The following is a 16,550-nucleotide window of genomic DNA, read 5'->3' on the forward strand; positions in this document are numbered from 1 at the left end:
ACTTGGGCAGCTCATCTTCTGGTGTCATAGATTTTTGCCTTTTCATACTGTTCATGGGGTTCTCGCCGCAAGGGTACTGGAGTGGTTTGCCATACCCTCCTCTAGTGGACCACGATTTGTCAGAACTCTCCACTAGGATTCACCTGTCTTGAGTGGGGCTTCATTGTCAATTCAATTCTGAGATTAACGCAGACCCCACAGGGTAAAGGCTCACAAGCCCTCAGAATTGAATTGACAATCCCAGGGCACACATTTGGTGCTGGAAATAGTGTTAGAAAAAAAGATACCACAATATTTCACAGCCAGTTCTCTGTGGAGGGTGGGGGAGAGCCTCGATTTGCAGCTTCTGCCTGTTGCTATGGTGTCAATCTTCCCACCATGGGTGATGTCAACCTACCAACCATCAGCTCTTGAAAAGAAAGGAAAATGGTGAGGCTACAGTTTCTGCCCAGGGTCTCCCAAGAGGGTGATCTATGAATCCCCACTGCCTACACAGGTGACAATGGCTGATGACTCTTTAGATTGTATTCCCTGCCTGAGACTTAAAGGTTAGTGTATATTTAAGATCCCCCTTCAGTTCAGTCCCTCAGTCGTGTCTGACTCTTTGCAACCCCACAGACTGCAGCACACCAGGCTTCCTGTCCATCACCAACTCCCGGAGCTTACTCAAACTCATGTCCATTGAGTCGGTGATGCCATCCAGCCAACTCATCCTTTGTTGTCCCCTCCTCCTCCCACCTTCAATCTTTCCCAGCATCAGAGTCTTTTCAAATGAGTCAGTTCTTCACATCAGGTGGCCAAAGGATTGGAGTTTCAGCATCAGCATGAGTCCTTCCAATGAATGTTCAGGACTGATCTCCTTTAGGATGGACTGGTTGGATCTCCTTGCAGTCCAAGGGACTCTCAAGAGTCTTCTCCAACACCACAGTTCAAAAGCATCAATTCTTCAGCACTCACCTTTCTTTATAGTCCAACTCTCACATCCATACAAGACCACTGGAAAAACCATAGCTTTGACTAGACGGACCTTTGTTGGTTAAGTAATGTCTCTGCTTTTTAATATGCTGTCTAGTTTGGTCATCACTTTTCTTCCAAGGGGTGAGTGTCTTTTACTTTCATGGCTGCAGTCATCGTCTGCAGTGATTTTGGAGTCCCAACAAATAAAGTCTGTTACCGTTTCCATTATTTCCCCATCTATTTGCCATGAAGTGATGGGACCAGATGCCAGGATCTTAGTTTCCTGACTGCTGAGTTTTAAGCCAACTTTTTCACTCTCCTCTTTCACTTTCATCTTTAGTTCTTCTTCGCTTTCTGCCATAAGGGTTGTGTCATCTGCACATCTGAGGTTACTGATATTTCTCCCGGCAATCTTGATTCCAGCCTGGGCTTCCTCCAGTCCAGCATTTCTCATGATGTACTCTGCATATAAGTTAAATCCCCCTTAGCACCTGGGAAAATGTGCTTTTCCCAAGCTTCAGAGTCTCACAGGTGGCCTGCCCATCGTTTATGCCTGTGCCCCCTCCTCGCCCCACAGCCCTGGGCAGACCCTCTGGCGGGACCAGGACATAGATGAACAAAGATGATGCTTCCTCACCACCCGCTGTTCAAGATTAAAATATTTAGCTCAGGACCCAGGCCAGTCTGGAAAGGAGAGTTTCCCTGTTGCATATCAGATTATTCTTTACTTCTTCAACACACAGTATCAGGGGGCTTCAGACAGTCACCCCATCTTTTCCAGTAGGCTTTTACTGCAGTGGGTAAGATTACATCAGGTCCAAGGCCACAAACAGGTTACTCCACCTCTCTGAGTCCCTCTATCATCACCTATACAATGAAGGCATGAGTAGAACCTTATGGGTGTCAGCTCCTGTTATTATTCTTATCATTTTGTTGTTGTTGTTGTTTAGTTGCTCAGTTGTGTCTGACTCCTGTGACCCAGTGGATTGTAGCCCATCAGGCTCCTCTATCCATAGGATTTCCCAGTGAGAATACTGGAGTGGGTTGCCATTTCCTTCTCCAGGGGATCTTCCCGACCCAGGGATCGAACCCGCATCTCCTGCATTGGTTGGCTGATTACCAGTGAGCCACCAGGGAAGTCCATTCTTATCATGATGGAACCCCAATTGGCTTCCTCCACCCCTGATACAATTCTAACAAATAAACTCACAAACAAAAAAGCAACACAACGACAAAACACACTACAGAAAAGACACAGTCAAGAAGCGCTGAAATCTACCACTGAAGGCCCCGCGGGAGAGCCCCGTATGGTGTGATCCCACCCTCCCAGGCCACTGCGAAGGACGCCTGCCCCAGCAGCCCATTTAAAGGGGCAGGTTTACGGGAACACCTGTGAGCGGGCGACTCGCCACTCTGCCTGCTGTGCCGTATGCAACTGCTACATCCCACCTCCTCTTTCCTCGAATTAGGTCCAATTTCCTCTTCCACCTCAAGGGAGACAGGGGACAGCTGTCTCTACCGCTGTAAAACAGCTCTCCCAAGTCTGGACAGCTAATGCTCAACAGCCCCGCTCACACTTGTCTTGCTCTATTATAAGATACATTAAAGGCCTTGATAATGGTTTGGGGTCTCCATGAGATGTCTGCTGTTCACCCCCATTCTTCTCATAATTAGTGGTTGTAAACCACTTTGAAGATAAAAGGCATTTTATAGGAGCTAAGTCTTGTTATGATTAGTCTTCCAATATTTCCTCGCTGATGAGCACATCAAAGCCAACCATGGGCTCAGCGTGAGATCTGGTGGTTAATTAGATGTATTTCAAGGCGGCTGGTATATATTAAAGACATCGCTGCAAAATGTATCAACATTAAAAAAGTGCCTGCTTTCTTCCCAACAGAATAAGCTCTCTCCAAAGTGCTGATGCCGGCCAGACAGGCAAAGACCAAGAACTAATATATCTTCTGATCTCGAGAGAGAATGACTGGATAACGGCACCTGGCTTTGTGTAATATCTCTATTGTTGTCAAGAAGGTTCTGGGCCCCCGACTTATTTCACTTTGTCTTCACAATCATTCTGTGATACGGGCAAGTTAACAGGATCCCCATTTGGCCGATGAGGAAGCTGCAAAGTGGTTTTAGAGGCAGAGGCATCAGTGTGGTACAGCTGAACACAGTTATGGGTGCAGTTACCCGGGCAACACTACAGATGCTCCACCCACATCCCTTCCAACATTTGTATACTACCCAACCCCCTCCACTGCCCCCAACCTTTGCTCTAGCTCCCTGCACCCGTGACTCTTAGAAGGCCGACCCCTGAACTTCTGGAGTTGCTTTGTCTTATGGGCAGAGCCAGGAGTGCCTGAAGTTTCCCAGTCACCCCTAAACATCCCTCAGCCAATGCCTGCCTGGTGCAGAAGTGGGGAAGCCCATTTCCCAGTCTCCAGCTGGCATGATTTTGAGTTGGATTTACACTTTCATGGAGCCAGGCTGAGGCTAGACCTCCATCCCACACCAAACTCCTAGCTTCTTCCTCTCTCCTGTCCTGTGAACCACTTCTTCACTAAGTCTTCCTGGAGCATTTCTTTAATACATCATTTGCCTGAGCATAAACAAACAAATCACTCTTTCGGGGTCTGCTTCTGGGGAACTCAACCTAAGACAGCTCTCTTGACTCGGCACGAATGAGAATATTCTGCATGTTTTCTATTAAATATGTGCTCCCAGATCCCCTTAGTTCCAGGACCTCCCTGCCAAGTCTCAAAAGCAGGTGGAACATCATGATCAAAGGGAAAACAGGGGCTTTGAGAGTAAAGAGCTAAAAGCTTGGGGCATCAGGGTGGACACAGGACTGTTTTCCACCTGTCCCATGGAGAAGGGTCAGATGGGACACTGAGTATGAAAGTGAGCAGTGATGTTGTACACAAAGGTAGACATGCCCTCATCATTGCTATGGGGGAGGGAGGAGATTAGAGGAAGGAGGATGGAGAGATGGGTCACGCTCCATGGGGAAGTGACTTCTATTAGTAACAAGTGCCTCGGCAGCAGCGCCCCGTAGAGAGGAGCCAGCAAAGGTTCCAGATCCTTCTGCCCACATGTAACTACAAGGCAAGAAGATCTAGAAAAGTGGCAAGCTTTCTCGTCCAGAGGCCTCCTTTAGACAAACTTAGGTAATATTTCACTTGTCTCACCAACTTCCCCCATGGGCTGGGACAGACCTCTGTTATCTGATGTTTAAGCAACTGTGTTATGTCGTCATATCTCCTTGATGAATATAGATGCAAACATTCTCAACAGAATACTAGCAAACCAAAACCAACAGCACCACTAAAAGGATCACATACCATAATCAAGTGGGATGCATGCCTGGGTTATAAAGTGAAAAGTGAAGCCGCTCAGTCGTATCTGACTCTTTGCGACCCCATGGACTGTAGCCTATCAGGCTCCTCTGTCCATGGGATTTATAAGAATAGTCCAAATTATACAAATCATTAATGTGATTCACCACATTAATAGAATGAAAGATAGCTCTTATAGGATCATCACAAGAGATGCAGAGAAAGTACTGACAAAATTCAACATCCATTCATGGAAAAAACTCTCAACAAATTGGGCACGGAAGGAACATACCTCAACATAAGGATTGCCATATAGGACAAGCCCACAGTTAACATTACACTCAATGGTCAAAAGCTGAAAGCCCTTCCTCTAAGATCAGGAATAAGACGTGGGTGTCTGCTCTCACCACTCCTACTCAACATAGCACTAAAGTCCTAGCTGGAGAAATCAGGCAAGAAGAAGAAATAAAAGGCACCCAAATCAGAAAGGAAGACCTAAGTGTCTGTGTGTTGATGGCAACATTTTTTGTATAGAAAATCTTAAAAGATTTCACCTAAAACCTGTTGTGTGTGTTAGTTGCTCAATCATGTCCAATTCTTTGTGACGCCATACACTGTAGCCTGCCAGGCTCCTCTGTCCATGGAATTCTCCAGGCAAGAATACTGGAGAGAGTTGCCATTTCCTTCTCCAGGGGATCTTCCTAACTCAGGAATCGAACCTGGGTCTCCCACATTGCATGCAGACCCTTTACCATCTGAACCACCAGGGAAACCCTAAAACCTATTAAATCTAATAAATAAATTCAGAAAAGTTGTAGGAGTCAAAATCAGCATACAGAAATCAGTGGCATTTCCATATACTAACTGTGAATTATCTGAAAAAGAAATGAAGCAAACAATCTCAATTATAATAGCATCGAAAAGCAATAAACTACTTAGGAATAAATTCAACCAAGGAGGTGAAACATCTGTGCACTGAAAATTATAAGACATTAATGAAAAATTATAAGACATTCAGAAGACACACATAAATGGAAAGATATCTATATTCAGGGATTAGAAGAATTCGTACTGTTAAAATGTCCTTGCTACCCAAAGACAGCTGTAGAGTTAATGCATTCCCTATCAAGTTTCCAATGAATTTTCTTGCACACACACACACACACAAATCCTAAAACTTGTTTGGAACCATAAAGAAGAGGAAATGGCATCCCTCTCCAGTATTCTTATCTGGAGAATCCCATTTGACAGAGGAGCCTGGTAGGCTACAGTCCATAGGGTCGCAAAGAGGGGACAGGACTGAATTGACTTAGCACACACACACGTAACCCTAAGTTTGGTTTTCTATGCCTGTGAGTCTGTTTCTATTTTGTGAATAAGTTTGTGTCACATGTTAGATTCCACATGTAAGTGATGTCATACGGTGTTTGTCTTTCTCTGTCTGACTTACTTCACTTGTCTATGATAACCTCTAGGTCCATCCATGTTGCTGCAAATGCAATTATTTTATTCTTCTTTATGGCTGAGCAATATTTCACTGAAGTCCATGGGGTGGCAAACAGTCGGACATGACTGAGTGACTGAACTGAACTGAACTGAAGCCACTTTTTGGTTGATAAAGCAATTTCACAATGAACACCTCCCTCGACCATCACAAGACTTTCTCAAGGTTACAAAGAAAATAAACTTCAGTACAAGAACATATTTGATGCTCAGGGTCCTGATTGCAAGGCCAATGTGCTTTCTTCATTCTTCCTATCTTTCCATAGCTGACCTTGCTTCTCTTTACAGCAAAAGGCCCCCAGAAGCCACAGAGCACCCCAGTTCTGGCCCCCCTCCCTGCCACCATCTGAGCCTCTCCTGCTGCGCCCAGGCAGGTGGGCTCCTTTGTCCATTTATTAAACCATGGTCTTTCCCAATTTCTAAGCATCGAATTGAACTGGGTCTTGGGATAGAGTGAGGAGCCAAAAAGGTCTCCCAGTGCAGGAAGGAGCTTTTACAAAATTAGTGAATATATACAAGTCAAGATCATGGCAGTGAAATAAAAGTAAAGGATGTCGTGCAAATGACTAGCACCAGAGGGAGCTATTTGGACCAGGTGATCCTTTCTCCTTATAGAGCAACCGCCACTGAGCCCCAAGATCAGACATGCAGACATCCTGGTTGGAGGCCAAGATCACAAGATCCCAGTTCTCAAAAGGTGTGCCTTCTGGATGGACAGGCAGTGCATGAAGCCAGATGAAAACTTAATGACGGCAGCAGGGCATTCACAGGGATGAAACAGCCCTGGAACCCTCCCTGGGACAAAGCGGAACTCACCAGCCAGGTCACCAGGGCTGTCACAAGTCAATCTGTGACCGTCACTGGGAGAAGCCACAGAAAGAAAGGGCACAGTCATACAGAACACATGTAGTTAACGATGCAAGATGGGAGCTTCGGCGTCTGAGAGAGGGCAGAGTCCTTCAGCACTGCAGGATGCTACAGATGGGACAGGTTTGGGCCGTGCGGACATGAAGAAAAGTTTCGGGGAGGAGGTAGCATTTAAAGTGGGCCTCAGAGAGTGAATGGGATCCAGCAGTTCTTCAAGGTTATCCCCTTCAGCAAGACCATAAGGGTGCCTGCAAACCCACAGCAGTCAATTAATTGTGTCCAATTCTCGGCGACCCCATGGACTGTAGCCTGCCAGGCTCCTCTGTTCATGGGATTCTCCAGGCAAGAATACTTCGGTGGGTAGCCATTCCCTTCTCCAGGGGATCTTCCTGACCCAGGGATCAAATCTGGGCCCCCTGTATTGCAGGTACATTCTTCACCGTCTGAGTCACCAGGGAAGCCCAGAGTACGCAGAAAAGCTTGCTGCTGTTATTGTGAGGTTAGTGTCACTGTCGGGGTTGAGTTGATGGATAGCGGTGGCTGGCTTCCCAGCCCTCCATCACGTCTGAGGGCTTCCAAGTGTCTCTGCAGCTCTGCTCTGAATATCCAGGCATGCCGCTGGCCACCCCAGGCTGAATGTAAAGATGATTTCAGCACAGGGTGAGCTGGCAAAGGCTGAGAACACCTGGCTAATTAGGTTACCTGCCGAGTGGGCTCTATCGTGATAACATCCATGAGAGAAGTGTCAACCTACCGGATGCTGGGACCCTCTAGGAGTGGACAACTCAGGCCGTGTTAGTTTGACACTACCATCACCATTGCAGTGACCCAGGTTGCAGTGAGCTCTCCAGCCACACCATCAGCTCAACCCTGACAATGATTCTAACCACACAATAACAATAGCAAGCTCTTATATGGTACTTTGGGCTTCGGTGGTGGCTCGGTCTGTGAAGAATCTATCTTCAATGCAGGAGACTCGGGTTTGATCCCTAGGTCGGGAAGATTCCCTGGAGAAGGAAATGACAAACCACTCCAGGATTCTTGCCTGGAGAATCCCATGGACAGAAGAACCTGATGGGCTACAGTCCATGGGGTCGCAAACAGTTGGACGTGACTTAGCGACTGAACAACAACAGCAACAGCATGATATCATATCATGCTGAAATGATATCCTTGGGGGAATATTGCTGCTGCTGCTGCTAAGTTGCTCCAGTCGTGTCCGACTCTGTGCGACCCCATAGACGGCAGCCCACCAGGCTCCCCCGTCGCTGGGATTCTCCGGGCGAGAACACTGGAGTGGGTTGCCATTTCCTTCTCCAATGCAGGAAAGTGAAAAGTGAGAGTGAAGTCGCTCAGTCGTGTCCGACTCTTCAAGACCCCATGGACTGCAGCCTACCAGGCTCCTCCATCCATAGGATTTTCCAGGCAAGAGTACTGGAGTGGGTGGCCATTGCCTTCTCCATGGGGGAATATTAGGTTAAAGGAAATGTTAATAAAGTTAATTCTGCCTGTTTCCTTCCCTTCTTATGTGTTGGCAACCAGAACAATTGGAAAGCTCCCATGCTCAGATATTCGTCTGCTACATAGCCCTGATCTAGCACATGAGCCCCGTGAAGCCAAGGTTTTGTGACTCTGGTTCCCTGCTGGTGTCCAGGCCCCACCCCCTGGGACAGGCCCTGGACTGATGAGCAGAAGGAGGCGGGAGGCCTGGAGGAGAGCCTGCAGGGTCAGAAGTTACGGAAGTCACGCTTGAGGAGGTTGGATTAGTTTGGGAGTCATGTAGATGCTCTTTAGTCATTCAGTGGTGTCCAGCTCTTTGCCACCCCCGCCAGGCTCCTCTGTCCATGAGATTTCCCAGGCAAGAACACTGGAGTCGGTAGCCATTCATTTCCTTCTCCAGCAGATCTTCCTGACCCAGGGATCGAATCAATGTCTCTTGCACCGGCAGGCAGTTTCTTTACCACTGAGACACCAGGGAAGCCCCTGGGATTCCAGGAGCAAACTGAGTCTGGGGAAAATGTTAGAAACTTGCCACCAACAGCAAGAGTCTAACCAACTGCTTCCCAACCACAAGTTCTTTCTACTAAGTCCCTTTACCTCCCATAGCAATGCGGAGTTGAGAAATAAAACTAGATTTGGGATTTTCTTAAAACAGACATCTCCCTTACCCCCATCATCACCAACATCCCAGCTTCCAGCCTCCTTGAGCGTTGGGCTTCCAAGCTTCCCCTTGGCACTATGTCAGCCACCAAAACCCTTGCATTTCCTGTCTGATCCTGGCATGCAGAGAGAGGCCAAGCCCTGAATATTTCCACATTTTCCTCTCCAGGCTTCGGTCCCCAGAGAGCCTCCCCAGCTGAGCTTTCTTCCCAACACCCGCATCAATAATGTGTTAGCTTAAGGTTCCCTTTGATTTCACTTGGTTTTAGATGCTTTTCATCCGAAGCCAAAACTTCGCAGACTTTTCCCTTGATCTTGTCATGAAATTCCCTCGGAGGTATTTAATTCTAGAAATAGCTGCTGCTCTGCCACATATTTTTAAAGAAAAAGGATGTCTAAATAACAAACCTCCTGCCGTAGTCAAGCACACATCTCAGAAGACACAGGGGCCTGTCACCCTCTCTCTGCTCCCTTGGTGCAGTTGCCATCTATACCGATGACGTGTCTACATCTCATTCCCCAAAAGGAAGCTACTCGATACACCGCCAGCCTCCCATGTTCTCCATTTATGCCACGAAGGGATTCTGATGTTCAGTGAACATTTTCTGCTGCCTTTCTTCCTGTGAAACCCTCTCAAGTGCTGTGATCTGCCTTCCCCTGCGGTCCCCTCCCTGACTTGTTCCCACCCACCTCCACCAAATACCACGCTTTTTTGGAAAAGAGTCTGTCATTTCCACTTCCAACCTCAGCTCAAGAACCTCTTGAATTTTCATCTAAGCAAGAGTATTTTAGAGCCAAAGCTGATGTCTCAGAGAAGGAAAAAAAATCCCCTCCTCTCCGGGTGTAACGCCGACACTATTTTTGATCAGAAAGAAAAAAGAAAGATTGGCCAGAATCAAGCATGTCATTCCAGCGCAAGAAAAGGGCCTCCGTGAACGAGCAAGGATAGAGCTGCTTTCAGATCGGCCTGACGTGGGATGTAGAATGCACTGATTCATCCAGCCGTGTCCCAGCCACTGGTGGAATCATCGTGGGTTTTGATCCACTTCCCCAGCCCCCCAGCAGAGCACCTGATGGGCCAGCAGCAGCTGGTGCTGGAGTACGGCATGTGAGTTTTAAACCATCAGCAAGCCCCAGGACAGCACATTCACCTCCTCTGATTCATGGTCTACGGCATCCTGAGACCAAGCCAATTCACCCAGTGGTTCTCCTGGGCTCACACCGACAGAGGCCCAGATGGCGCCAGTGGTAAAGAATCCACCTGCCAGAGAAGGAGATGCAAGAGACAAGGGTTTGATCCCTGGGTCTGGAAGATCCCCTGGAGGAGGGCATGGCGACCCACTCCAGTATTCTTGCCTGGAGAATCCCACGGACAGTGGAGCCTGGCGGACTATAGTCCATGGGGTCACAAAGAGTTAGGCACGACTAAAGTGACTTAGTAAGCACAGTAATGCAAGATGCTGTGTTAGGGATCAGGGATAAAACACGAGTGACGCAGCATCAGGGTCCCCAGAGAGCTTAGCACAGAGTGGAGACAGATGCATGTGAGCAACTAAGAAGTAAGGTCGAAAGGGAATAAGCATGTGTGTGTGTGTGTGTGTGTGCGCGCGAGTGTGTGTGTGCATGTTTGTGAGTGTATGTGTGTGTGAGTGTGTACTGAATAAAAAGATTGGAAGGAAATATACCCCGATGTTACCAGCAACTCTCTCCGTTTCTTGGGTTTACAGGTGATTTTTTTTTCTCTCTTCTTTACCATTTGCTATATTCTCAGCTCTTTCCTCTTAGGACAAACATATACTGCCTATACGATAAAGGATGTTTTTCAAGAAAACTGCAGTACATGATAAAGAACTATGATTTGGGTGAGAAGTTATGACTTGGTGGAGGATGGGGTAGGTATGTGGGCCCTACATGGTAGGGAGGATTGGGTGGGGAGGAAAGGAGTAGAGGAGATTCCAAGCAAAGGGGCAGCATGAGGGACTTCCATAGTGGCCCAGTGGCTAAGACTCCACACTCCCGATACAGGGGGTCTGGGGTCTGGAGTTTGGGACATGGGTCCCATCACAGCCTTCTCAGTCCATCAGAGTTATCTGGAGATGCTTTTAGACTCCAGATCCCTTGCCCTCACTGCAGAGACTCAGTTTCACATGATCTTGAGTGGGGTCAAGGTACGAGGTGTGTGTGCGGGCTGGGGAGGGTTAGGTGAGGTTTTGTTTTTGTTTTATGTTTTAGAGTTTCCCAGCTTCTGAAGTCCAGCCTAGGGAGAGCCAGTGCTTTTTTTTCACCTTCATCAATTCATGTTTTGCACGTTATTGATGGATTTTCCATATTTTTTTTTTAACAAAGTTACACTGCAGAGAGCAAAAGTCATGCACAGTTCTGACTGACATCAAAGTGAATACTTTCAAATGGAACTGCATTTAGTCTCTGAATATATGTACTGACCACTGGAAAAGATATGACAAACCTAGACAGCATATTAAAAAGCAGAGATATCACTTTGTCAACAAAGGTCTGTCTAGTCAAAGCTATGGTTTTCCCAGTAGTCATGTATGGGTGTAAGAGTTGGACCATAAAGAAAGCTGAGCGCTGAAGAATTGATGCTTTTGAACTGTGGTGATGGAGAAGACTCTTGAGAATCCCTTGGACTGCAAGGAGATCAAACCAATCAATCCTAAAGGAAATAAGTCCTCAATATTCATTGCAAGGACGGATGCTGAAGCTGAAGCTCCAATACTTTGGCCAACCGATGTGAAGAACCAACTCATTGGAAAAGACCCTGATGCTGGGAAAGACTGAGAGCAGGAGAAGAAGGGGGTGACAGAGGGTGAGATGGTTGGATGGCATCACTGACTCAATGGATATGAGTCTGAGCAAACTCTGAGAGATAGTGAAGGACAGGGAAGCCTGGCGTGCTGCAATCCATGAGGTCACAAAGAGTCAGACATGACTCAATGACTGAACAAAAACAACTGACCATGTGCTGGGTATCATGGGAGGCATCGGGAAGGCCGTCAGTGCTTTGAGACTCCAGGACACCGAGCCTCCCATCCAGGCAGACATCATGAGCAACACTACCTTTCACCCATAGGATGATTTTCAGTTTCCTCACTAATCACACTGTCTGTCGTCTACTGGTTTTTCAACGATGCACAAGAAGAAGATCAGAGACCTCAGAGATCATTTCACCCAGTGATGCCCTACCCTCTCCAATCAACACCCCATCTTTATAGCAAATATTTGGAAATGCCCTCTTCGCTGCCAGAGATGAAATTCCTATATAAGTCAGTTGACCTACATGCATCATTGAGCTATAATTGTGACATTAAGGAGAAAAGAGAAAGCCACTTATAACAAAATCATAACTATTTCAGGAAGGAAGCATTCACGCATGACTGCCCTAAAACACTTAATGGGGAGGCAATGCTCACACCTACTCGTGACGGATAAGGTTAGACTAAACCATACATATAAACAGCGCGAGGAAATAAAAGAGCAGAGGACAAGATAAAAAATGTGAGGACATTTACCTGTCTGCATCTGATAACAGGAAGGAAATAACCTCACTGCCAAATTAAATTATGAGGGTGGACATGGAGAAAACAAGGAAGTATGTTCTTCTTGTGAATGAGCTAAGCCTTATATACAAGTATAATGTAATGCACTTGGCCATGCTGAGACATGGCACAAAGTTTCATGGAGAACAAGTGTCCATTCTGGAAACTCCACCCACAGAGGGAGGCGGGTACATGTTCAGTCTTTAGCATTAAAAAGCCTTGGAAACAATATCATTTTTCTTGAGGTGACGGGGAGAGGAAGTTGAATTGGAAAAAGCTATTTGGTAGATAACTAATGAGAACATCAGAGTCAGAATGAAACACACGGGCAGCCCCAAAGGAAATCATTGTAACATGTAAATTTTGCAAGAGATTTCCTATTATTAAATTGCATACATACACACACACACACATATATGGGTTTTCCAGGTGACTCAGTGGTAAAGAATCCATCTGCCAATGCAGGAGATACAGAAGACATGGGTTTGATCCTTGAGTCAAGAAGATTCCCTGGAGAAGGACATGGCAATCCAGTCCAGTATTCTTATTGGGAAGAGCCCATGGACAGAGGAGTTTGGTGGGCTACAGTCCATGGAGTTGCAAAGAGTTGGACATGACTGAGCGACCAACACTTCCACTTTTCTCATGTATGTATCTATGTCCTTTTTTTAGAAGATCCTTTTCCAGGATAGTTTATTACAAGATATTGAATATAGTTCTCTGTGCTGTACAGTGAATCCTTGTTATTTATCTCCTCTCCTTGCCACCAAGTTCCTCAAGGACAAGAAAGACAAGGGACTTTTCTCTTGAAGGTCCCCCCAAGTGGCCAGTCCACGTAGCTGTGGCCCTAGCAATGCCAGTAGTCTCTATCCCTCAGGACTCTGAATTCTTTTTTAACCAGAAAGCAACTCGTCCCCTTGACTCATCTGCAGACGCAGAGGCCACATCCTCCTGAAGCCCCTAGGGTGCGTTCACCACCTTTGTCTTGTCAGTTTCACCACCAGCTCTGACTGCACCCAGGAACACAGGGCTTGAAGAGTCACTGGCTCCCTCCCTCCTCCCCCGACACTCCCACCCCCCACCCCTGCAGCCGTTGTGGTTAGTGTTACACTCAAGAAAGAATAAATAGAAAGCAACCCCCTTGTTCTAAGATAACCACAGAGATGACAGATACATGCAGACTTGGGGGAGATGGAAGATAGAGCACAACAATTAAAAAAAAAAAGCAAGAAAGGCATGTCTCTGTGATGAGAAGCTCTGGCCTGCAGATGCTTTTGCTGGGGTGTGACTTCAAAAGTCCAACACGGGGACCTATGAAGGTGCCCTCCTGGCCCCATCCTGGCCCCCAAGCTTCACTGGAGAAGAGGGTAAATGCCCCAGGGGGAGGCAGCACAGCTCAGCTGCTCAATGAATGACCAGGAATGAGAAATGCTGAGCTGGGGGTGGAAAAGGGAAAGGAGGCTTCCTTCTGGCTGCCTCTAGACTCTGCCAGATCCAGTGTCAAGGAGCCCATGGTCTCAGGAGCCCAGGGCTGTCAGCCTCCCCCCGGGATGCGGGCAAGAGATGGCTCAACACCTTAACTCACCAGCCTCCACTTCCGGTCCCCACTTCCTTCCTTCATCAGGCAATGGTGGGCCCAAGACAGGAAACCACTCACCCCCTTACTCCACAGTGAATTTGTTTCTTTTGTCAAGAAATTCAGGACCCGGGCTGACACATCCCTGTGCCAGGTTTGGTCAATGGGTTGTCCCTCAGCCCCTGGGACCCAGATGTGGCTCATTTGTCTCATCACTCACCCCTGCCACAGGGTCGGGCATGCGGAAGTTGCTCCATAGATATTTGGGCATGAAAGAGCCCAGGGGGCAATGAAGCCAATTCCTCTCTACAATGTGACAGCCCAGAAAGGAGGAGCCGTTGCCTTTGTCAGGAGAACAAAACAGCATCCTCCTTGTGTACCTTCTTTGGAGTACGTCATCATTTCACCCATTTTCAGAGACGTTCTCTTTGTCATGACGGTTATCACCGTGCCACCGCTGACAACAATCACAAAGGTGAGAGGTGTAACTGTAAGCCACACACTTTTTTTTTTTTAGAGGCAGCATAATATATTGAATAAAACAGGAGTTTCTAGAGCCAGAAATCATTGGGTTCAGGTCTTAGGTCTGCCATGTACAAGTTATGAATCCTGGCCGGGGGACTTTGTTACTGTTTTCTTGTCTATAAAACAGGAATAGGAACAGTGTGTCCTTGTGGGGCTCTGGTGAGATGATGCATGTCACCTGTCTCCTCCACCCAGACCAAGGGACACAGTTAAGTATTCACCCCAGCCCCATCCATATCCTAATCTTGTCACTGAAAGGAGCTCACTTAGTGTTCCAGGTCGAATTCTGATCTCCAAGAAAAGGCTCAATGAAGTCCTTACCCCCCAGGACCTCAGAAGGTACCCCGATATGACCAGTGTCCTCAGAAAAAGACAGCCACCTTAAGATAGACACACACGAGGACAAACCACATTACAACACAGGCAAGAGCTTGTATTACTGCAAGCTGAGAAACACCAAAGACTGCCTACCAACCACCAGATCTCGGAGGAGGCCAGGAAGGATCGCCCTACAGGCCAGAGGGGGAGCAGGGCCCTGCAACTCCTTTAACCTGAACGTCCTTCTTGCAGAGCGGTTGAGACAACACATTTCTGCTGTTTTAAATCACCCAGGGTGCAGTACTTGTTAGGTGGCGCAGTGGTAAAGAGCCCACCTGCCAATCCAGGGCACACAGTTTCAGTCCCTAGTTCGGGAAGATTCTAAGCCCTTGCACCACAACTACTGAGCCTGTGCTCTAGAGCCCAGGAGCTGCAACTACTGAGCTCACATGCCACAACTATTGATGGCCTTGCGCCCAAGAGTCCATGCTCTGCGATGAGAAACCCGTGCCCTGCAGCTAGAGAGTAGCCCACATTCACCACAACTAGAAAAAGCCCGGGTGTAGCAACAAAGACCCGGCACAGCCAAAAATAACTGATTAAAAGAGGGGCTACGGAAGGTCAGAGCTACTGTCTCCTGCAGCACCACTCGGACCCTCTACCCACGTAGCCCAGCCTTCCTGCTGGTGGCTGCTCCCACCACACCTCCCTCTAGGACCTCTGATTCTCACCGTAAGAAGCCTTGTGTCTGGCTCCACACCTGGGCTTTCCTGGGGTCTCCCCTGGACCCCGAGCTCTGGGTTCTGACTGTCCAGCACCCCTCCCGCAGCCCTCTTTGTGGGAAGAGCTGTGGCCCCGCTGATCACAGCAGGGGAGAGGCGGGCAGGGTGGCGAGTCACCGCACCCGCCTTTGACAAGCGGCCCAGTGGCCCGACTGTGGGTCCAGGGCAGCCTCCTGAAGGGCAGATGTGGTCAGGGCAGGACCTGCAGGCAGAACAGACCATGGGAAAGTGTCCTCGGTTTGACTTCGAGTAACTCATAATAGAGCTCAGGGCAGAGACCACGCTGCGAGTCACTTAATTTTCCTCCTGGGGCTTCTGAAATCAACTGCTAGCTTGAGTTCGGGTCAGGTTTTGAAGCAGATCCCAGTTACCTGCCTAATATCATCCATTCTCCCTTCTTCCTTTCCAACAAGATTCCGATTTTGTTGATCACTCAGAATAAGTGAGTTTATGCTCGGCTCAGGGCCCCATCCGGTCAAAGCAAGCACAGGCCCTTTCCGGAGGGTGGTGGGGGGTGGGCTTCTGACCCACCTCTGGTCACTGAGACAAGAGGGGGTTTTGTGGAGTGTCCCTGGAAATGCTTTCCTGGCTCTTAATGGAGATGCAGGACTGCCTCCCTCTGGTATTGCGGAACTGGCGGGATGAAGCTTTCTTCTTTGGCATGAGATCTCTGGCCTAAATACTGGGAATGGAGGTTGAGCAGGGGGTAGAGACCAGGAGGAGGTGAGATGATGGTTCAGACAAGCTACAGCATATATACACATACACATTACATATGTACACACTAGAGATCTACACATTATATAGGCATATTATATGTTGGTATATGTGTCAATTTATGTCAGTTACAATTTTGATATGTATGTATATATATGCATATGTATGGGATAGATAGGTAGACAGCTGTTGCATATATTACAATAAAAGCAAAGGACACGAAATTTTTTGAGGGAGTCTCAAGTCTTGTCTC

The 16,550-nt window shown here is 47.6% G+C and overlaps 1 protein-coding gene across 4 annotated transcripts in view; it reads right to left on the reverse strand.

The window, feature by feature from the left end:
* CRACR2A (calcium release activated channel regulator 2A) overlaps positions 1 to 16,550 on the reverse strand; it is a 153,873-nt gene that overhangs the window by 90,762 nt on the left and 46,561 nt on the right. Inside the window, exon 1 of one of the 4 annotated variants that reach the window (XM_043880762.1) lies at positions 9,974 to 10,083. The exons of the other annotated variants lie outside the window; for them this stretch is intronic. The gene's annotated coding sequence lies outside the window, so the exon portion shown is untranslated. Of the gene's footprint in view, positions 1 to 9,973; positions 10,084 to 16,550 lie in introns of those variants that run through there. 4 annotated transcript variants of the gene reach the window in all.

This window comes from Cervus elaphus, chromosome 22 (assembly GCF_910594005.1).
Source record: "Cervus elaphus chromosome 22, mCerEla1.1, whole genome shotgun sequence".
In the NCBI taxonomy this organism is placed as follows: domain Eukaryota; kingdom Metazoa; phylum Chordata; class Mammalia; order Artiodactyla; family Cervidae; genus Cervus; species Cervus elaphus.